The sequence below is a fragment of the Tachypleus tridentatus genome, chromosome 9 (assembly GCF_004210375.1).
Source record: "Tachypleus tridentatus isolate NWPU-2018 chromosome 9, ASM421037v1, whole genome shotgun sequence".
Lineage (NCBI taxonomy): Eukaryota > Metazoa > Arthropoda > Merostomata > Xiphosura > Limulidae > Tachypleus > Tachypleus tridentatus.
In genome coordinates this window covers 88,167,675-88,185,516 of record NC_134833.1, presented here as the reverse complement: position 1 = coordinate 88,185,516, position 17,842 = coordinate 88,167,675, and the positions used below count along the sequence as shown (strand labels likewise).

Here is a 17,842-nt window from a genome sequence, read left to right as displayed (position 1 = left end):
CTAAAAATGTCTGAATATTAAGAACGACTATTTCACAGTATTGGTTAAGCAAAACTAAAAATTATTTCACTCGTAAAGGCGCCTAAGTTGCTATATAGGTGTTATAGAGTGAATCAAATTTTCACTATTTCAAATAATCTTCATCGACGTAAATAAGTGACTTTTCCACACAAATGTATAGAACAAAACGAAGAACCTTATTGAACCCAATACATGCGCCACTTTGTATATATAATTAGATTTGACGTAGGTTGATGAAGGTCTTAATAAATAATACAAAACCGAGTACACGTGCTCCCCACGTTTGAAATTGCTGTTATTTCTTATACTAACCCAACATATTTTGGTGTCTTTATAGAGATGACAAGCAGATGGATATAGATAAACCTCCTATGTTGTATTGTAATGCTTAAACAAAAGTATAAATAAAATAAAGAAAACACCATCTGTAAATATGTTTGTAGTAGCTATTCAACTTACTGGAAATGCAGAGATAAAGTCTCCATAACACTTGTTTACACTACATTACCCGAATCTCGTGCTGTGTTTATTGACAGTGTAAGAATACTCCAGTCTTTTCCATCATTTTTCCTTAAGTATTGTGATATTCTTCCGCGTGTTCTTTTGAGTTTTTACTTAAAAAGCATACACTTTTTCCCAATATACAGAGAGTATAAAATTAACATTAAAGTAGGCAAATATTATTTGTAATAAGGTTAGATATTTTCGTAAATGAGTTTGTAAAAAATTATGAATTTTTAACAACTAACATATTTTCTTTATACATGTGTTAAGTACAATTGCTTCAGGGCTCGAGTTCCACCAAGCGAAACTAATCCCGTCAGCCATAATAACAAACTTAAATTACGAGGCATACGAGTCTCTCTTCCCACTAAAAATTGCGAAATAACAACAGCAGCAAGTAAACAAGGAGCATGTGTACTATTTACTGAGTTCTCATTGACTATCTCAACACAACAGACGTTTCATGTCACAAAGAAAGACATTTACTCCCAAAAAATTTTAAATTACTGATATTACTACGAACGAACGAGTAGTTTGTGTAAAAATCAGTAAGATAGGGGGCGTGACAAAGTTTGTTTATGTATTCCCTCCTCCGCAAGCAACATCCTGTACTGTAAAAAAAGTTCGCCTTAAGGTACTTGGTACTTGATATTTATTATTAATTCTGTTTTCTGTCTTTACAAGTCAGTCACTGCATTGATAACAAGTGTTAGGCCTAATATTAAGAATAATTTTCGAGTTGTCACAAGACTTAAGACACTACTTGAGGCCAAGTTAACAACGTGAAAGTGTGTCTGTGTGTCCTGTCGTGTCGTTATCAAGTTACTCGAAGAAATATTGATATATGAGAGAAGTTCAGCATTCATTTCTCGGAAAGATAAGGAGGCGAAAGAAAACACAACTTATTGCTTATATATGTATACATTAGTGAGTGTAATTACACTCCATTAATTTCTCTCATACATTCACTACACACACTGGAGAAAAGCGTAGCAAGCGTTAATTAAAGTACCACAGAACGACTACGTTCTGCTTACCACCTTCTTTAACACATAGTTTGTCTGTGTTGTCCTCCAAACCATACTTGTCATTTATTTAAGTTTTACCATAATTGAGAAAGAGAAAAAAAGTGCAAGGAAGAGGATATTCGAAAGCCCAGTATCGGTAACCCCATTTGACCTAACATCTCCTAATAATACGTTGTTAACCCTATATGGGTTTATTTAGTGTGAAATAAGTCTATTCATTTAATGTTTCAAAGAGTTATTAATGAGAGAACTACTGTATTTTCAACATTATTTCGTGAGTTGTCTTGCTGTCCTAATAAAAATTTTCTTTATTTATAACAAACCTAAAGGTTCCTAAAAAGTGCTATTTCTTTTATTAAAGTATTTAAAAGTATCTATATAAAACAATAACAAAAGAACGATTTACCTAACACACTTTGTTACTTTGTATTTAGTGCATGCTACCTAGCTAAGTATATAAGAAATTTCTTTTAACAGTGATACTTTTAGTTAAAAAATAAACAAACAAAAAACTAATCTAATAGATTAAAATAGTGACAACTGTTTTACAATCATTCAGGAAATTAAATTTTAACTTGAAGGCTTACTATTTTGAATTTGCTTCTAGGTGGAAAAATGAAGTACAGGCGTAGCTGAAGTGATCTAAAACGACAGGACAAATACCACAGAAATGCGTATACAGGCTGACACGTTATCCTAATGAAGGTTTTGTTGTTTGTTTTTTTTAGGAATATTGGCCACATTTTAGCCACGGCTGAGCAGCTCATTGAACGATTTTTTCCCCAAGTGCAAACGTTTAACTCGTAGTTTCGTCATCTCTTGATTGATTTGAAATATAACTACAGTTTTATATTCGGAAGGTCAAACATTTCGAATGATGTATTTGACAAAGTTCAAGGTTTCATAGATTAATTTATTCTTATCCTATCTAAAATAATTTCAATTCGAAGGTAGCATGGTAGAGATCCTGAGGAATAATAACATGGTATCAAGTATAAGCTTGATATTCTTGGCATATAAAAATATGGCTAATATGAAGGGAAATACAGGTCTCGTAGATCAATTTGCTCTAATCCTGCATAAAAGAATTTCAAGTGTCGTGGCTGTTTAGGGTTAATTCTCGTTTTCACCTGAAAGCGATTTCAATTGAACACCCCAGCCTACTTTATTCAGTTTAAACTAGGACAACTTAAAAACAGTTTATGCAATACAAATATATAATACTTGATGCTTATATGTATTACTTAATAGATGCTTCATTCTAATTTTGTTTATTTGATGTATGATGAGTCGGGTGTGGCCCAGGTTTAAGGTTCCAGACTTTGAATCGAAAGGCTATGATTTGTACCGTACATGACCTCGTTTAAACCAAATGCTCGTAACGCATCGTTCAGGTTGAAAATTCCGCTCTCCTTTGCCAGATGAACTAAAAACTGCAATAACATTTTTATGTTTTGTTCTAGACAAAGTCCTAAAACTGTATGTATTGGGAAAAATAAAATATACAAAATCTGCATCACATTAATAAAATAATCACTATTATACAGGGTGTTTTTTATTACGATTTACAGCTTTTACAGTAAGTAAAATTAGTGCTTAGAACAAGTACGACATATTCTGTGATTGGAACGTCGTACCTGCTCTAAACACTAATCTTACTTATTGTAAAAGTTGTTAATTGTAATAAAATATATTTCATCAGCAAGTAAGCTCAAAAAAGAAAGTAAATTACATGAAAATAACTTCCTAATGTATTTATACAAGACAAAATGACCTCTCTCGGTGCCAGTTCTATTATTGTAGCTTAAAGCTACCTGAAGAGATTAAAAAGAAATTAAAAATTCAACCAGCTTCAAATTTCAAATCATATCCCATAATGCCTCAAACAAACAATACTATTCTTAGCCTCACGACCATGTCTTCAAAGTTTTCCAAATTTCATAAAGTAGATGAGCACGTAATTCCATGAAGTAGTTAAACACATGCTATGAATATGTAAAACAGGATATGTTTAATATTTTATACGAGTTGCGAGTCTCGTCTACACATGTTCAGCTGAGTTACTTAGAGGAGCTTATGTAAATTAGAAAATAATAATAATATGGTGCCAATCCCTTAGTATGATGTTATTATCAATACAAGAGGAAATTTCAATTACCCTATCAAACGTCTTTGCTCAAGATTTGTGTTATACAACATAAGTATGGATATGTACAGCCTTTAAACTGCAGAGACAACACGAAATCTTCCAAGTGCAAATACCACCACAACAGACGAAAGTCTCCAATGGTCTGTTATGTCTTATAATTTATGTATATATATTACAAATGTATGCAGAGGTAGAAGTTTTGTTTGTTTGTTCCAGATATTCGCTAAATCTACATAAAGTCTGTACACGTAATAATCGATATTTTTTAAAACTGATAGACTAGAAGAAAGGCAGCTAATCAACAATGCGTCCGCCGATTTTTTGGACAACTCCAATCAAATAGCGAAATTTAACCGTCACTCTTATAAGAAACCTACAGCATCAAAATGCGAACTGTGTACTCTCGGATTTACAGTTTGTCATGCTTACAAGTTGGCCACGCCGAGCTTAGGGATAACAGTAACCTGAAAATAGATTATGGACAGAGACGTTGTACTAATATTATAAGAGGCACGTGACAACTAAAGTCTATTTTCCTTGAAAATGGAAGTAGAAAAATGACAGTAAGAATTTATATTAAAGATTCATGTGTATTTTCTCCAGTTGATTTAAAGGCTGGCAAATATATTAGGACTACTATGCTAGCCATAAAGTTTTACAGTTTTCAAACTATGTTTGAAAAAAGATGAAGTTCATTTCACAATGGCTACAAATGCAGCATGGTTACAGGTCATACTACAAGTGTGTTCGGTGACCATCAGTTTAGAAATGAGTGGTCCAACATTTTAGGTATGCATTATATATGATGAACACATTATACAGCTATGACTAGTTATTCGTACGACTTACTGTAGAAGTATCTTCCTAACGAAATCTACTGTGATTAGAAGATTACTGAAGAAACTTAATATTTAACACGTGATTAATGATAAATGGGTAGATCAGACGAACTCAGCTGTAGGACCACATGCGGACCGTCATCTGGATCACACTGATTTTAAAAGTTACAGCTGTCAAAACTTAAAGCCGTAGATAATCACAACATTACCAAAATTATGTAAATGAAGATGAATGTTTGAAAACTTGTATAAGCAATTTCAGTTTCGTCCCATTAGCGATAAATATTTTCCTTAAATGTCTGGTTGGAAAAAAGATCTTTAAAAACAGGAATACCCCCAACTCTAGAGAATTCAAAGAAGAGACACCACGTGCCAGGTTATCGTATCTACTGACTGGCATAAAGAAGTTCTTCCGTCAGTGGCGAGAACAGTGATACAGGAATTAGATCACTGGCAACTTCAACGAAAGTACAGGGTGGCCCGTAAGTCCCTACCCATTCACATGTTATTATGTTATATTCAATTACGCATGTATTATAAATTTGTTTCTTTTTTTTCAGAGAAATATGGCCGATGTAAGCCCATTTACACTTGAAGAGCATATAGTGTCAAGTACGTGGGTACATGAGCGTAAGAATACTGGTGACACCACACAGTGTGTGTGTGTGTGTGTGTTTTCTTATAGCAAAGCCACAAAGGGCTATCTGCTCAGGGGTTAGATTCCACTCGGTGGGCTGAGCAGATAGCCCTTTGTGGCTTTGCTATAAGAAAACACACACACCAATAAAATTAATGTGTTTTTGTGGTTACATACACAAACCCGAGTGCTGTTGAAGTTCTACGGTAATTTTTCTAATCACTCAAATGCGATATCGATAGCTATTAATTTAAGGCTTTGATGTGACTAACACTGGGCTCTCTGCTATTTTTTCAAGTTTTCTGTGAAGAGCCTGTAGAATTTTCTGTTAATTCCCTGTTTGTAGAACGTTAGGAACATTGCTGAAGAATATTATAAAATTTGTTTAAACACCTTCTGATAAGTAAATAAGATGGGAAGCAAGCATTGCTATCAGTACTGTATATGTGTTTGTACACTTATGTTGCTAATAAAAGTGTAGTATATTGGCTTGTTTTGAATTTTCGCGCAAAATAACACGAGGGCTATCTGCGTTAGCCATCCCTATTTCAGCAGTGTAAGACTAGAGGGAAGGCAGCTAGTATCACCACTTACCGCCAACTGTTGGGTTACTCTGTTACTCTTTTACCAACGAATAGTGGGATTGACTGTCACATTATAACGCCTCCACGACTAAAAGGGGCGAGCATGTTTGGTGTCACAAGGAATCGAGCTCGCGACCCTCAGATTACAAGTCGAGTGCCTTAACCAACTGGTTAGCATATTTTCAGTTTGTTTGTTTTTTTCTTAAGCCGCGGCATAACGATTTTCAGAATGGCTCTCAGCTAATCTGTTTTTTTTTTCAAAGTACAAACTTTTAGCACTGTTACGTATTATAATATATATCAGACGAGTCTCCGATTTATTATGTTATGGATGTTACGTATTACGATTTCAAATAATCGTAAATTTTAATTTTAAGTAGAAGTTAATTAAATGTTAATATGTATCAAAATTATGGTATTTGCCAACAAAATTGATACATACAATTTTCCTTTGAAACACAAATATATGCTAATATACAAGCAACAATACAATTTATAATAACGGTTATTACCAATAGTTATTACAAATAATGATTTATATACAATACTTTTACCAACCTACAAAAACTCCTGATTATTATATCCGGTCTAGAACAGAATATTTTATACAAGATCCAGGTCCACGACGAAAAACTAATTCTGAGTTAATATTGTTACTCCTCGATTAAGCTAGCTAACTTGGCTGACCTAACGCCGTTTGTAAGCTGACCTTTACTGAAGGGGATAGTTAATGTTCTCGAAGAAACACTGACGTCCAAAGTAATTACCTGAAGTTGAACTGTTTGTGTACGAAATCTACAAAAGTGCCTTGTCCAATTATGCGGTTTTCCGATTGATAGAAATTAATTACAATTATAGTTTCATGAGCTATACATTTCGGTATCACTGTTTAAATCCCAAGGAATCGAGCTTGGGAAGCTTGCCAGGTAAGGCCTATAAGTATCTAACAGTGTTCTCAGACACTATCACACCGAGAAAGTTCTCTCTAACGCAATATTGTTGACAGTTTACGGAACAAGCCTGGCATGGCCAGGTGGTTAAGGCACTCGACTCGTAATCCGAGGGTCGCGGGTTCGTATATCGGATTTACGAGAGTTTCACACTTGGCTGTAGCTGTTCAATAATAATCACTCTCTCGGCTAGCAGCTTTTTATAGAAATCACGCGAGTTTCTCGACATTTCAACAATATTCTAGTGGATTTTCTTAAAACAAGTATTGTTGATTTTTACTTTCAAGAACCTTCTAAAAAGTTCGAGAACAGGCGGGACTTACGTAATACACAGTCAAGAATATATGTCACATGCAAAAAAAGAAAACTATTGAAACTGTACAGAAACAAACCTAGACATTAAAATAAATGTACAACAGTAAATGTGTTACAGTACAGAGCTTCGTCACCTCTTCACCGTTTTGAGATCTAATTAAGTTTTGGACTCAGGAGGTCAAAACCTTTGGATTGATGTACTTAGTCACGCAGAAGATCTCAGATTAATTCTGCTCAAATTTGTTTCAATTGTAGGATAGGCTAATAGTTTATTTTTGTTTTTTGCTTGAAGTTAAGCTCGAAACTTCACAACGGGCTATCTGTGCTCTTCGGGTATCAAAACTCAGATTCTAAGCGTTGTAAGTCCACAAATATATCGCTATGCCATTGGGGGCGGATAGGCTAATATAGATCCTAATGGGTAATAAAATCGAATTGGATATACGAGAGCTTCACACTTGGCATTCCTGGCGGACAAAAATGTTTGAAGAGATCTTTGCGCCGTATGCCCACATAGAAATAATATTAAGGTCAGTGTATACTAAATTATTAGGTTAGAAAAAAAATGGTAACATTGGAAAAATGCTAATGTTAAAAGCGATGATATATATACACACACACATACATACTAAACTATTATTCATTATGATGGTGTTTTCAGACACTATCACACCGAGAAAGTTCTCTCTAACGCAATATTGTTGACAGCATACGGAACAAGCCTGGCATGGCCAGGTGGTTAAGGCACTCGACTCGTAATCCGAGGGTCGCGGGTTCGAATCCCGGTCGCGCCAAACATGCCTTGGGGGCGTTATAATGTGACGGTCAATCCCACTATTCGTTGGTAAAGAGTAGCCCAAGAGTTGGCGGTGGGTGGTGATGACTAGCTGCCTTCCCTCTAGTCTTACACTGCTAAATTAGGGATGGCTAGCACAGATGGCCCTCGAGTAGCTTTGTGCGAAACTCAAAAACAAACAAACCCAAAGTGTAAAGCACGATGTATAATTCTGGTGGTATTAATACGCGGACCTAAGAACCTGACTAGTCCACACTCGCCTGGGTTGTGCAATGATATTTTTAAGACCCCAATTCCTGGTCGCGAAATTTCGACCCAAATTTAGGGGAAAAAATGTCAGAACCTAACAACTGTATCGTTTTTATACTTCATGGATTTCAAATACTAGATTTAAGTAGTTTATTTCTACCAATCAACACCTTCTAGGACATGTTTTAAAATTTGGCGCGACGCCTAGAGGAATCGATTTTTCATAACCAGATGTCATAACAATATGTTTTTTTTATATGCAACCTTTACAAGTTTACACTTAACCTGAATAAAGTAGTACTATTATTCCAACAAAACTAAAATATAATTCTTTACACGCAGTAATTTAAAATAAATTACAGGGTTTACAATTCATTTATTCTTAAATCGCAGTTTTAATTATGTTTTCAAATTTACGTTTATGATATAGGGTTTTTTGTTGTTTTTTTAATTATTCACCCTGCTTTAACAATACGTAATATTAAAAACTCGACTTACATTTACCAATCGTCTTCGCAATATTTTGTTATACAGCTTGGTTACCGAGGTAGTCCAGTTGTTAACTTATTAAATCTCGAATGTTCGAAGTGTAAATTCACCTGAACCCCAGCACACAATTATACAGAATACTTTAAAACCGGTTACATGAGTGGAACTTTCCAATTCTTTTTTTTATTTTTAAACAAGGGGAGCTTTAATGACTAGTCTCGGTTACTATACGGTAGAGTTTTTACGTTAAGCTCCTCCCTGAGCGGTGGTTGCTCAAGACTCGAACACATAAGAAAATGGTAAATGACGTCACTACTTATGCACGAAACTGACTCCTTACCTCCTTTTAAATACTGTTTGATTGCATAATATCACAACTTGTACTTGAATATTTGACTGAAATCAAGCAACGTCTGAGTTTCGATGAGATAAAATTTCACCACGATTAGTAGTGCACTTGGTTTCTAGCTGTAATCACATGGAACGTGTCTTGCTTGTTTCATTTATATTACCACAAAAACACTTGTTTGTATCAAATGATGAACTTGAACGTTATACAGTCATGCAGGAAACTGCAGACAAACAAAACAAAATCTGGCCCATACTATAGGAACGATACATCAGAAAGTTATTTAAGAAGTCGTAAAGTGCAGTAAGTGTACAAAATTATATACAGATTACATGTTCTATGTATACCTCTGGAAATAATCATGGCGGGTAACATTTGCTTCTTGCTAGTTTTTGCTAAGTGAGGGATTCGGAAGGAAGACATAAGAAATTAGTTGTGCTGGTTTGTCGTGTTTAATGACGTATTTCAAGAACGTCCGTTTGTTTTCTTCAATTGCATTCAAAACTACTCGAATGAATGGCTATTAGCTTTGGCCGTCCCTAATTTTGAAGTGATAAACTGAAGAGAAGGCATCTGATCAACGTCACCCATCTCCAATTCTTCAACAACTCTTTACCAGCAACTAGTGGGATTGACCATCACGTCATAACGTCCGAAAGGGCTAAAAGGGGCGATAATGCTTAATGATGGGTTTCGAATCTATGACCATAAGTTCACTAATCGAGCGCCATAACCACCAGACTATGCTAATATCAGGCGGTATTTCAATTTACCTTAACTCGTTGTTTCATGTTAGTTAAATTACAGATAAAGCTTTTATATATGTTTGACGCTTGTCCTAAACAGTCGATATTTCATCTGACTAACTGCACGTGACTTCTGTTATAAAATATTAATTTGCGCAGTACCGTAATACATTGTCTGAGAGAGAGAGCACGTATTATTAAGTTGTAGTTTCCTTACTACACAAACAATTTTTAAAGGAGAGAAAGACAACACTTCAATGAAATACATTCAGATGTCGTATTTATAATCGTGTGAAAGTTTTTAATTTAATAATAAAAAATTCCTTACAGAATATTTTATCGTCTTCATTTGAAGCAGCCACTAAACAGTTAGACTCAGCGTGACAATATAAACTTCCACAACAGCTTAGAAGGAAGCAGGAAGTAGTAAAATAGAGTAAATATCGTGTCGGGGTTCTCTCCAGAAGAATACATTTCATAAGAGACATTTTTATGTAGATGTACATTGCGTTAATTGTTTGTTCGCTTCTTCTTTGCGATTCTTTGGGTATGTTGGAAATTTTTGATACCCAGAAAGGTCAAACTGCGAAAGACCTCTTCTTCAATTGTTCGTTGTTGTTTTTTTTAATTTCCCGCAAATCTAAACGACGGCTGTCAGCGCTAACCGTCCCTAATTTAGCAGTGTAAGACTATAGGAAAGGCAGCTAGTCATCACCATCCACCGCCAACTATTGGGCTACTCTTTTACCAACAAATAGTGGGATTGACCGTCATATTATAACGCCTCCACGACTGAAAGAGCGAGTATGTTTGGTCTAACGGGGATTCGAACACGCGACCCTCGGATTACAAGTCGAGTGTCTTAACAACTTAGCCATGCTGGGCTTTGTTCGCTCGAATTTAAGCTATGCTCTGACCACCACGGGTATAGATAGCTGGTTTCTAGCGTTGTAAGTCCGCAAACATACCGCTGTGACACTAGAGGGGACGCATTAATTTCCTTCTTCAAATGTGTATAATAATATTCAACTTTCGCTTTTTTTGTTATGGTTTCTTTAACTAGCGACGGTCGTTACAAGTTACAATCTACTCCTTACCTATTGTCACTAAAAGTATTAATAGTACCATAAAATAAAACACACAAAAGTGTATAAAGTGTTTAGGTTATTCTCTTTTGAAACATTTCACATTAGACCGTTATAAAAACTCTGAAATAATAATTAAAGGAATTTGTAATATCTAATACAGTTTTCTTGTTGAAATCGACAACATTGAAAGGCTGCTTTGCAAAAATACGAGTTAGAAAGTATGTATAGGATATGGATAATTTTAAGACTATTTTCTTTAGACACAAATGTTGTGGATTTTAAGGATAAAGACTATGCACTCGAATAATCAAATCTCAGATTTTGAACTGTAAATTTATAAATTTATCGTCTACCTACATTACAGAAGACACATTTTAATGAGAACGCAATCTTCTTTCATTTACAACATGTTCCAAGAGTAACCAGGTGAGAATCTCTTCCATTATTTCTCAAGATACCCTAAATCTCAAAGCTCTGGATCCATTTATAAAATAAAATTTAATTACGATTAAAAATTCTAAACAGGTGAATTGGAAATAATGTAGTTTTAGAATAAAGGAACGTATAGTCAGACCTCCTATTTTTATTTTTTTTATTTACCAAACCAGTGAAAAGTTTCTTCTAGCTTCTTTAGTAGAGATGCAATGGTTTTTTTAATAACGGGTCAAATGTAATTAAAAAGATCTATTCATTTAGTATTTTAAACCTAGGTTAAATAAATATCCTGGAACTCTTATAATTATTCAAGTGTGTGCATATGTAATTGCATCATCTGACTTTCTTCTAGTTAAATATTTTCTTTTGTCAATATCGGTGTGCCAGATGATGCTAAAGGAGCAAGGCCGTTCTGATAATTTTTTTTTAAATTAATTAGATTTCTATCCAAAGAAGATCCTCCCCTATCAACTTCGTAATTAAATTAAATTGCTTTTTTATGTATTGACTAGCATTCAGAAAAGTTTAGCACATTTTCAGTAGTTTTATAACTTGAGATATTCTATTTTGTTATTTACTTAACCACTTTTGAATCTTACAGAATAATTACCTAGATACTCACCAGATGACTCAAGCATCAAAACATTACATTAGTAATATTGTTATAAATACATCTCAGAAAGAACTGAATAGTTTTAAATTAGCTTTCTTAAACGTTTTATTAATTTAACTTGACAAATAAAAATATACTGTCACTTTAAAATAGATTTCAAAAATTTACCAATGTTTTTAGTTTATACAAAAATTAAATGCAGTTTCTGATGGTATTATAGAAAGATGAAATTCCCAATAGTCGTGGATGTAATCGATCAGGAGATAAAACAATGAGTTAAAGATTGTACTCGAAAAAAGTAAAATAAAAAAAACGATCTCTTCTATGAGCTGTTATACCATGGGTAAAAATAGTGTAAGTGTAAATTAAAATTGATAAAATATTTCTTTAGGAAGTTTAATTTAATTCAACTCGTTCAGTTGATTCGTTTTGAAATCTTATACAGGTCTTTGCAATATACATAAACGGAATTATCCAATTAGAATTGTTTTCAATTAAGGTAATGCACAACTATGAATCAGCCATTTGTTTGTTGACTTTTCTTACTAATGGAATGATTGTAAAGGTCTAATTAAAAATAATTGAAGTTATGATAATCGAGAATTATTAAAAGATTATATTAAAAAAACAATGTACTTTATACTGATTACGGCTGTGAAAGTAAAAACCAAATACATGACTATTTCTTATCAACTTCTACAGCAAGTGGCGTAGATATATTAATTTTACTTTATGGCACGAGATGCCGCTAAGTAGATAGCCAGTCAGAGGTAATGTTACACTACCAAGCTAATTGTTCGTAGATGCAAACGAAACGAAGGCAGCAACAAGTTTATTACCTTTAGTTGATATTTCCGAATCCATTTAATAAATGATTCAGTGTGCAATAAATAATACTTGGATTTAAACACGTAACTTAAAAAAATGAAATTCAAATGCTGAATAAGATTTTAAGTTAAATATTATAGATGAATTTGAAGTTCCGATCTATTCGTGAAAGAACACTAATACATACTGATGAATTACTTAAAACAATAAATTTACTGAAGTTGCCACTAACCAGTTTCATTCTGTTTTTGGCGCTATTGACTTTCAATGCAAAGCTACACAATAGGCTACGTGCGTTCTAACCACCACTGGAATCGAACACCGGGTTTTAGTGTTGTAAATCTGTAAACACACCACTAACCAACCGGAAGACTATTAATATGTATATTATAAATTTGACATTTCAAAATTCAACAACTGTTCATTCTGTTTAAAATAATGAGAGTTAAAGGTTAGTATTTCTGTACAATGCATTTACCGCGTTATATTTTTATTTTAACACTTTCATAACCAAGCGTATGGAATTTTAGCGCAAGGATATACAAATAGGCTATATGCATTCTTTCAATCATGGAGAATCAAACCCAGAATTTTAACTTTGCAAGCCCAGAAACTTACCGCTGATCCACTGGAAAAGAAATTATTCCAACAGAATATACTGTTTGAAATAAAATTTATCAATTACTGTTTGTTTGTTTTTTTTAATTTCGCTCAAAGCTACTCGAGGGCTATTTGCGCTAGCCCTTTCTAATTTAGCAGAGTAAGATTAGCGGGAAGGCAGCTAGTCACCACCACCCACCGCCAACTCTTGAGCTACTCTTTTACCAACGAATAGGGAGATTGACTGTCACATTATAACGCACCCACGGCTGAAAAGGCGAGCACGTTTGATGCGAGCGGGATTCGAACCCGCGACCCTCAGATTACGAGTTGAACTCCTTAACCAACCTTGCCATGCCGGGCCCTCCAATTACTGAAAAGAAGATTATGCAATAACTCGTTTGTTACTTAGCACCAAAAATTTACTTTGAGTGATAGTATGAAATTAACTTTTGAGGCTTTTAACGTGAGTACTCTTATACGTATTAAGTAATTTATTTGGATTATCACATTTTTAGTGTTCGTGTTTTTGTTGTTTTTGTAATGCACAAGCTTCCCACTCAATCACTTAAACTGGTTGTAAAGAACAGCGATGAACTGAAACTAAAACATTACTGTTTATCGAAGAGCAATCCATATAAACAAATATTTTAACTTCAACCCTGTCACCCTGTACATGTTAAAAACAGTATAATTAAAACTTTACTCTGCAGAGGGCGAAGAATAAGTAGTAACAAATACGTAAAAAACTAAATTTCTACAGCGATAAAAGTATTTTGGTAATAATAATTATCCCATGCAACTTGTATAAAAGGTTATCATACCCCATTAATCATGAAAATAAACAAAAGATGGTGATATCCTAATTTCCAGAACTTGGAGAAAAAGGTTAAAACATTAATATATGAAACATTCAAACTGTGTTCAAGGGCGCGAATAACCTACGATATATCTTAACTAAGGTTAAGTTGCAAGATGCGACATTCCACGCAAAAAAACACACGAAAAAAACGTTTTCTACAATGTATAATGTGAAGGTGAAAAGGAATATCTCGGAGAGATCAAATGTCCCGTTAACATTAAGATTAAAGTACATCAAAGAGATATCGCACATGCTTCTGTAGATACTTTAGACATTGCATTACACGCTAGAGAGAAACAAAATCACAAAGTTGAACGAAAAACATTAAACATAATTCTCAAAAACTGTGATACACAAAAAGTAAAGTTAAAGTAGCCTTTGCAATAGCAGCCAATGACTGGGGTACTCCTGCAGATATTAATAAAAGTCATGGATTTCCTCTTCACACTTACTGGGTAATCTTTCATTTAAGACATCAACCCGTGCATTGGCTAATGCTGTCATAAAAGTTACCTAACTTTTAAAATTAATTTTTATTATTATTATTTGGTTGTTCTTGATTAATTTTTACTGATAATTTTGTTTTTTTAGCATTATGTTAACAAACCTCAATAACAGTATGGCTTGTTATATTTTTTGACCTTATAACATTTTTATTTTAGCTTACTAGACTAAGCTTATTTTTGTAAAGAAACTTGGGGCACGTTTTTGTTTTTCGTTGTTGCTAGGCAACCTGTGATTCGAACTTATCCATTAGATCCTACTGTTTATTAACCATCTCACATCCTGTTAAGGCTTAATTAATTAAGTCGATAGCTTGTGTATGAAAAACTAAAAAACGCAGTGATAGTTCAAATAAATTACTTAATACAGATAGTAGTAGAATGTTTGATCAAATAAAAACTGTAGACATTTAAGGTAATAAAACTAACTTTTGAGTTTTGTATGTTTAGCTCTGATTAATTACAATTCTAACAATTAATATTATTAACCCGGATATACCACACAATTAATATTGTTAATTCATGGCGAAAATTCCATATTACGTTTTTTCCATTTACATGCGATTAATTATTTGGTACTAAATCTAATTAATGTTATTAACAGGATAAGCTAAAAGGTGTTTAGTAAATCATACCATCTAGTACCCCGGTACGGTAGCGTAAGTCTTCATACTGACAACCCTAAAATCAGAAGTTCGACTCCACCCCCTGGACACAGCAGATAATCCGATGTGGTTATGAAGTACTATATAAACACTTTCTATTGTATCATGTTAGTATTGTATTTATAATAAATGCCACTCTAAACAATTGAGACTGGTCTTGCTTTTCTAAAGGCACCAAAGATGATCTTAAACTTTGATTAATAAGTACTGTTGACACTTACCAACACTTCTTCACAAAACAGAGCAATAAGTCCACCGGTGGGAATTTCGAGATCGACGGTCGTGACTGAGACAAGTTAAGGGATATGGTTGTCTGTTAATCTTTCAATTATCTCATTGACTGCTTTTACATAATTGTTTTTGTTCGTTTGTTAAACTAACTCGAGATTCGTACAGTATTTCAGTTTTTGTTGTCGTTTTTCAAATCGATATTAACCTAAAACAGAAAAAAGTTTCTCACAAGTATGTACATATTATTTACTGTAGTGGTCCCCAGCAGACGCCAGCAGGCCACATCAGTTCCTAGAAAAGCGTGATTTGTTGTCCGTACTACGATCTGGTTATCGCAAAAGTATGTTTTGTTAAATTTACCTCGTACTAAAGTGTAAAGCGAGCTAGTCAACACAACCCACCGTCAACGTTTGGTTTACTCTTTGCTAACAAATAGCAGTACTGACAGTCACACTAAAAGTGCATGTTCGGCGATGGATTTTAATCTCGCTATTGGCAGGTCACATGTAGAACGCCAATTATTAAAGCTATTGCAGTAAGAAAATAATGCATTCTCCAAAAAACTATGTAGAAAGTAAATGTGGAACAATAATTTATTATGTATCATAAATTCAGTTCTTACATAACAATAAAACAATAATGCTGGTGATAATTATATTCACTTTATTCTTATCTTGCCCATTACAGGTTTCTAATGGAAAGATCTAAGAAGATAATTTTACTTACGTCATTGCCGACGATGCCTCTTTTTAACTAAATACAAGTTGTTGTCTTTTTATGTTTTTTAAATTAAAACATGTCAAATTAAACGTTTGACATAAAAAATATACACCAATAATAAACTTAATCGTTCATTTACAGGTAAAGTCTAAGTGTATTCAACACAATTCATGAGATGTTACAAGAAATTATGTTGCAAGGTGTACAATGCCAAGGCTGATGGAGCTTGATCACTACAATACTAAATTTAATTACTTCATTCAGAACTGATCCACAAGGGCTACTTTGTAAGAAGACTGTCATCGTATTTTATTACACTTTCATATTGCACAATACTGCCGAGAAAACAAAATAACAAAATTACTGCCGGCTAATTTTTACTTTCTAATATTTTCGTGCACAGCATAATAGGCCATGTGTTTAATCCATAACTTTAAACAAACACTGGTTGTCTTTGCATAAGGTTAACAAATAATAATTTGTTTCTTTGTGGAGCTCAGCGTAATGTGTTATTTATTTCTGTATATCATAATGAAATAGTTTCTCTAAAGTAACGAAGACACGATATTTTGTTTGTTATATACATGATATTTAATTGTGTAATATTTCTCGGTAAATTATAACGTCTTATTCTATTTTTATCAAAATGCAATGTTACATATTACTTTTGTATATATCACAATACGATTAGGCAAGTAGAACAAAACAGTTTGATGTAGTGGGTAGTGTTTATCACACGTGTGGTAAAACTAGTATAATCTAGTAATAGATTAAAATTTAGCTTAGTATTTTGAACAACTTGTATTGTAAATATTTCTTTTAAACAAATTAGTTTTGAAGTAAATCTCATTATTCTTCACGTTTTCTGTATATATTAGCGTATAGCATGTAAAAAGTAACGGGGAGAATACTACCATCCCCAACACACAGTATACCCTATCCCTCCAGTTTACAGCTAACTAAAATAAATATATTTTGAGAATTCAAGCTTGACCAATGAAGAAGCAGGTATACGTTGGTAAATTCCTTTGTGAGCGAATCGAAATTAAGATCATTTATAAAATGAATTAATTGTGTATTTATAGAATAATTATGGTAAAAATAGGTTGATCGTCTGTACACCAAAAATATAAATGAAATTATGGACAACAAAACTGTAGAAAAACATTTATTGATTATTTAATTAAGAGTGTTTTTTATTAAAGGTTGATATAACAGAAAGAACTTCACTCAGAAACAATTTAAGTTTAAAAGTTAATTGATATTTTTATTTTATTGATAAATATTATGTACTTACCTTTAAGCTAGATGATCCTGCACAATGTCTTCACTTTAGGTTTACCATACCAACACTATTACAATTTCAAGGTTTCAAGGCACTTCTCCTCACTACCTCCTTCAACCCCTATCATTAAAATCGTAATCGAACAACTCTATCAATATATTGGCTTCTGCACTCATTTTATTATAAGAAATCAAATCTCATATGACACTCACTAGCCCTTATTGAGGTTAATATGTTCACTGCAATTAGTAAATGACAGCCGAAGATATCATATTAATGTTACATCTAGTTTATTTTCAAAAACTCATCATAAACGCTTTTCCTCGATGTTAACACAAATAAAGCCAACAATAAAT

General features: G+C 33.4%; 1 protein-coding gene across 7 annotated transcripts in view; it reads right to left on the bottom strand.

The window, feature by feature from the left end:
* The window catches only part of LOC143225698 (G protein-activated inward rectifier potassium channel 4-like), a 28,219-nt gene extending 12,842 nt beyond the window's left edge, over nt 1-15,377 (bottom strand). For 6 of the 7 annotated variants that reach the window (XR_013013988.1, XR_013013990.1, XM_076455569.1 and 3 more), the window contains exon 1: nt 8,571-8,811. The gene's annotated coding sequence lies outside the window, so the exon portion shown is untranslated. Of the gene's footprint in view, nt 1-8,570; nt 8,812-15,220 lie in introns of those variants that run through there. The other variant, XR_013013989.1, reaches the window with a different exon arrangement.
* Nucleotides 15,378-17,842: the final 2,465 nt, after the last annotated feature.